The sequence below is a fragment of the Sitophilus oryzae genome, unplaced genomic scaffold, assembly GCF_002938485.1.
Source record: "Sitophilus oryzae breed Bouriz unplaced genomic scaffold, Soryzae_2.0 scaffold_1621_pilon_pilon, whole genome shotgun sequence".
In the NCBI taxonomy this organism is placed as follows: Eukaryota; Metazoa; Arthropoda; class Insecta; order Coleoptera; family Curculionidae; genus Sitophilus; species Sitophilus oryzae.
Genome location: NW_022146305.1, coordinates 581,223 through 587,573, shown reverse-complemented (window position 1 = coordinate 587,573; position 6,351 = coordinate 581,223). Strand labels below are relative to the sequence as shown.

Here is a 6,351-nt window from a genome sequence, read left to right as displayed (position 1 = left end):
CTTAGAATCCAAAAATTAAATAAAATACAGGGTGTTCCATAAGAAAAAATATAACTTTGGTATGGATCTTAGTTCTGATACACCCTGTCATTTCAAAATAATTTTAAATTATGCACGTTGCCTTTCCACATATACCCGTAAAATATGTTGTTTCTACATCTTTCCGTTTTCGTATAATCCACCGAGGCGAATGAGGTGCGCCACCCTGTATATATCCTGATGAGAGTGATGAGTAACTACTCTGATTAAATATATTTCCAAATTATCCTGTCATTTTTTGTTACAACTTGATCTATTTGATTACGAAAATCCAGTAAACTAAGCTTGGTTTGAGCGTATGTAGATTGTAGATCCATCTTTTCTTTGACATATTATTATTTTTTAGCTATCTCTGAGTAACATAACATTCAATAAACGAAAGAGCTACGTTAATATCTAGAATAATTGTTGTTTTATTAACTTTTTATGAACATATCTAGATAATTCTGTCTTCCTGGAAATAAGATATGCATCATTTGAATGTCGACAATAGTGTTATAATATAATATAACTAGCGACTTCGTTCGCGTCGAATTAATCATTTGTAATGGTGATGATAAAGCAAAGCAAGAATTTCCATTAACATACAAACTGGATAAAATTTTCTCACATTTATGTCAGCATGAGAAAAAACAATATGGCGATATTATTATATAACTTGGTAATATTTGAGGGGTAGTTTCATCTCGTTGGAATTTGACTTTCGAAAAATCCGTTTGCCAAAAATAAGCTTTTTACGTCAAGCAGTTTAACCTTTCCGGGACCATGCTACAAAAAGTTACGTTTCAGGCCGTGTGGGGTAACTACCATAACTACGATACTACGTAACTACGATACCCCACTGAAATATTTCAAAAACTATTAATATTTTGTCACTCAGGTAAATTATTAGTAATTGTTTGTAAAGTTTAATAATAAAACGTCAATAATTTAAATATTTTGTATTTGTTTAATATAAAAAACATTTAATTTTAAAACTAAACTCTTATTAGTTTTCTACACATTATTTTGGCAGTCAGAGCATAAAAACGTTTTACATTCTTTGCCGAGAATATTAAAAATTGGGTCTTTGCATGTATTACATAATATTTTTGTTTTTCTCTTGCGTGATCTGGCGCAAAAGCCACATATTCGGTTTGAATTAGGTTGAATCTCTTTAGCAGGATTTATAGGAACTGTGCTTTTAGCAAGAAATAATTTTATTGATGTTTTTACAGTTTTGTGAAACTTGTTACAATTTTTTTTTCTTCTTAGAACTTTTAGAAGTACAAGTCTTTGTGCTGAAGGATTGCTCTTCGCAGCTCTCGAAGCGAATTTGTCAGGAATTTCTTTTTTGTTAGCCCCTCATCAGTATATTCCTTTTGCGCCATTTTCCAATAAATACACACACTAACTTACTACATCACAGTAAATACCAACACTAAACTGAATATAGAACTTGTTTACGTCTTCATACAAAGTCACCAACACGAAAAAAATAAAAAATGAATAGTGCGTGTAGGACTTCGAATCACTGCAGGCCGTGCGGGGTAACGGAGGTACCCCAGGCAGTAAATTTCAGTTTTTCAACGAAAATAAAAAAATTATTTGGCTATTTTTGTTAAAAAAGGGTTTTGTAATATATATTCTAGGATTACCTGATAGGAAAAAAGTGAGAAATAAAAATTGTAAAAGTTATTAAAGAAAAAACGCATCTGGGGTACTTAAAATACCCCACACGGTCCCGGAAAGGTTAAGCAGAATCGTGGTTAAGAAATTACCCAACTTTTTGGAACACCCTGTATAATTTTTTAAAAAATTTCAAAATATGTTAAAAAACCAAATAAATTACGCTTGTCCAAGCGTTTTCCCGAAAGACTATCCGTTTTTTAAATAACAAATATTGTAATATTTGAGGGGCATTTTTACCCTCTTAGAATTTGAGATTCGAGAAACCTCTCCTTATCGAACCTCTACAGCTCACAGTCAATCCGTTTGCCAAAAATCAGCTTTAAACGTCAAGCAGTTTAAGCAGAATCGTGATTAATCAATGGTCATATTTTATGAAACACCCTGTATATATTTATAAAAAATCTTAAAATATGTAAAACAACAAAATAAAATATATGTGTTTAAGAGTTTTTCCGAAAAACTCGACGGTTTTTAAATAAAAAATATTTTAATATTTGAGGGATAGTTTCACCCCCTTAGAATTCGAGTTTCGAAAAATCCGTTCTTGTCGAACGTCTACACCCTAAAGTCAATCTGTTTTACAAAAATCAGCTTTTTACGTCAAGCGCTTTAAGCAGGATCGTGATTAATCAATGACCAGATTTTTCGAAACACCCTGTATACATTTTTAAAAAATCTTAAAATATGTAAAAAAAACAAAATAAAATATACGTGTTTAAGCGTTTTTTCGGAAACTTGACCGTTTTTTAAATAAAAAATATTGTAATATTTGAGGGGTGGTTTCACCCTCTTGGAACTGGAATTTCGAAAAATCCCTTCTTATCGAACCTCTTCCACCCTAGAATCAACCTGTATGCCAAAATTGAGCTTCTTACGTTGAGTGATTTGAGCAGGATCGTGATTAATCAGTATGTCAGTCACTTAAGGATTTTATATATTAGTATAGATTTTTGATAGATATAAGACAATTTTAACAGTTGCTATGGATACAAAAATAAAAAATATAACATTTTAAACTAGACCAAAAAATTTTCCGTTGCTTTTTTTTTGTATCTGAGTATAATATTTTATTTTAAGTCTATGGAGTGTATATTCGTATAATACACCCAATTTTCTGAAATTAAAATATGAAATCTTAAACATTTAATAATAAAAACAAAATTCCTAAACTACTATTACGGTGAAAGTACCTAAATCAATTAATCTACACAAACAAATAGCACCTAATATAACCTAAAATCATTAAAAATGTGATCCTCCAATAATATAATTAGAGAATCTCGAAAAATGATAAGATAATCATAGAAAAAAAAACAAATTTCTTAGCCCAAAATTGATTGGTTACAATTCTTCACCTTTTTACGATCGAATTAATTTCTTTTTATGGTATCATACGATCGAGAAAAAAAAACGGCGTCATAGACGGTTAAGGAATGACAATCGATAATAATTTTGGCGAGGTCAAGCCCTGCACGTACTCTACTTAGCCCATTTTCTTTATTTGTTAATGGCGCTTAATGTCAGCTGGCCTTAGAAACGTTGTAATTTTTTTTTCCATAGCAACTGTTATTATTGAACTATTAGTAGCCTACATTAATTTTCTACAAAATGAACAGAAATGCGTAATTACATATCACATAGGTACCTATTATGTATTTTCATAGCAATAATGCAATAAATCTATGTATTTAGATTATTTTTAAAATACAAATGAGGTATTAGATGTATATGTATCATATTTTTTATTCATTTTATTTTGATTCAAGTCCTGTTTGATTTAATTCACAAAAGTCTTATGTACCTATATTTATGTTTTTTTACATATTTTTTTTGATTCCAGGTTTTGTGTGGGTTCCGGTTTCCTTTTTCCTGCTTCCAGTTATTTAGTTTTATGCCCGTGAAGCTGTGAAAACATTTATTTATCTTCAAGTTTCTGTAAGTCAATGCACTGTTACTTTACTAATTCACTTTAACACAGCATCTCTGATATTATTTATATATTTGATATTGATACAGTAGTTTAAATGTTTATAGCTCTTTAATTGCATATTTACATTGTTCTAAATTCCAAATAAATATTTTTGTGTAATTTTGTTGTATTATTTACTACTAGAAAGAGTAAAAAGTATATTAACCCTCATTTAAACCTCCTGAACAGCCCGCCATTATAAACCGGAAACGGAAATAAATTTCATAAAATTGAAATTGTCATATCTATGTCATGTCAAATGTCCCAGCCGCCATATCTGAAAATTAGTTACCCAGGCAGCCACGCTGTTTCCATAATTTAACATTGATTTGACACTTCTTCTTGTATTTATTATTTTATGGATACAGCTTTATTTATTTGTCAAATTACATAGAAACCAACACCATTTCAGCATAATATTTTTTCTACTTGTAATAAGTTCCTTGAAATAATAATTTCTGAATATTCTTGAAAAAATATTGTTTTATACACGACGATACAATGGCATTCTCCCGAAATTAATTCACTGGCTATTTTATCGTCTAGTATAAAAAATAACTATTATATTGAGTAAAAATTATTTTTTAATGAAGTACGTAGTTTAAAATTCGAAAAAAATATTTTTTTGGAAATAGATTTGTGTACCTGGACACGTTCTATCCTTTTTTAATTTTTCTATAATTAATGTTAATTTTAAACAAGTTTTAGGTTTTAGTAAATGACGCCTACAGATTGACCTCGCCAAAATTACCATCGTTTGTCATTCCCCAGCCGTCTTTGACGCCGTTTTTTTTAGATGATTTGGTATTTGGGGGAAAAATCGCCATAAAATTCTGCCATACGTTTTGGAACATTGAACTGCTTATTAATCATCAGTAAAATTATAAAGCTGCGTGTTGTGTGGAGATAAGGTGAAAGGGCAATAAATACTTGATATCAATTTCTTTTATAGTAGACATATTTTACGCCACTATAAACCACACGTATTGATGTTTTATTATTTTATTTATCGAAGGAGTGTATTGGTTTGGTATTAATATATTAATATAAACGCCCCACTCATCTGGCTCTTCTCTATCATTTTTAACCGTCCGGTCCGTCGCACAGAGAAGTATTTAAATCTAATATCCAATCATGGAAAGGGGTTTATCCACAGATTTATCAAATGTAAATATGTACTAGTGCCACGTATTATTGAAGCTCATCAATTAATTGATTGACTTATGCCACCCAGCTTGTCGAAATGTGTCGCAAAGGCCGTGAAAACGCAGTCAAGCCCAACTAGCACTTATAGTGGCAGATACGTAACTGCTACTATCAAAGCCACTACAAAGTGGGCGGTGACCATCGGCGGCTACGTCCTATATTCGTAGCTGCCAAAGATATTTAAACTCTGTATAAGTTTGCTGTCTCGAGTTTAAATATCTTTGGTAGCTGCTAAGTAACTGCGACCAAAATGGGGAAAGATTTTGAGTAGCCGGGTAGTGTCTTGGATAGTTTTTGCCACTAAAAGAATTACTATGATGTGTTACCATAAAGTAGCCTACTGGTGAATGCGACTTATCCGGTACGAAGCTGATGCACACGATGCAATCTGCGGCAATTATGTTTATTAGGGTATATTAAGTTACGGTCACTATAAAGTACCCGTTTTTGATCAACGTGACTTTTTAGTGGCAATGGATGAGCGACGGCTACTTTATAGTGATCTAGGAAGGTAGCAGAGTAACCATTTTACTACTTTCAATGCTACTATAAATTAAAAGTAACTAAGTGTCGTGGCCGCGACTACCCCGTAACTTAAATTGTTACTAGAAAGTAACAAAAACTTAATGGAGGCATTATGGTAGTACTACACCTGTTGGTAACCCCTACACTTGTTGGTAACCCCTACTTTTAAAAGTTACTATAAAGTTTTTGGTCTTTTATGGTGTCATATTCGAAGATTCGGGTAGTTCCAGCCACTACTTGAAATTACATGTTTGCGACTTGCAATCGGGGTGTTTATTTTCCACTTTTATGGTAGGTAGGGACTAACCGGTCACTCTCAAAATATACTTCAAAGTGACTATTCCTTATAGAGTAACAAAGTAGCAGAGTGGGCCTAGGAACTATATTTGCTAGTTGGGTGATTAATCAGTGAGTCAGTCACTTAAAGATTTTATATATTAGTATAGATGTCCTGAGTACGTTTAAAAAATAAATATACCTAATAGATATAGCCAGTCCGACCCTGAATATACACTTGGTGGTCTAGATGGGATTAAACAAAAAACGATTAAATATCAAAACACAGTAACAATTATACTGTGGTCATATAAAAGATATACCAATAAAGATAAGCGGGTAAACTAATAAAAAAGAGAAATTGTACTAACGGATCAATAAGAATAATCTTAGAAATCGTAAAAAGCTTAGATTTCAGATTAGATAGGGTTCTAAAAAATTTCGGCAATTAGTATTTAAGTAATAGAGGCTTTTACGAAAATTTAGTACAGTTTGTTTGGTTTGTTTGTTAATGAATTACTGATTTTTTACTTGCTGGTAAGTGGAGACATATTTTTGGAAAATATAAAAAAATCATAAAGGGCATGCATGATTTGTGTTGCTCAAATTATATCTCGTTTTGATGATATCAACCTAGATTTCTTGAAAATAAATTTTGGATTTTT

At 31.4% G+C, this 6,351-nt stretch overlaps 1 protein-coding gene across 1 annotated transcript in view; it reads left to right on the top strand.

Moving 5' to 3' along the window:
- The first annotated feature begins 6,150 nt into the window (after positions 1-6,150).
- Positions 6,151-6,351, top strand: part of LOC115880279 (acidic mammalian chitinase-like) — a 46,319-nt gene continuing 46,118 nt past the window's right edge. The window contains exon 1 of the mRNA XM_030897461.1: positions 6,151-6,223. The gene's annotated coding sequence lies outside the window, so the exon portion shown is untranslated. The remainder of the gene's footprint in view (positions 6,224-6,351) is intronic.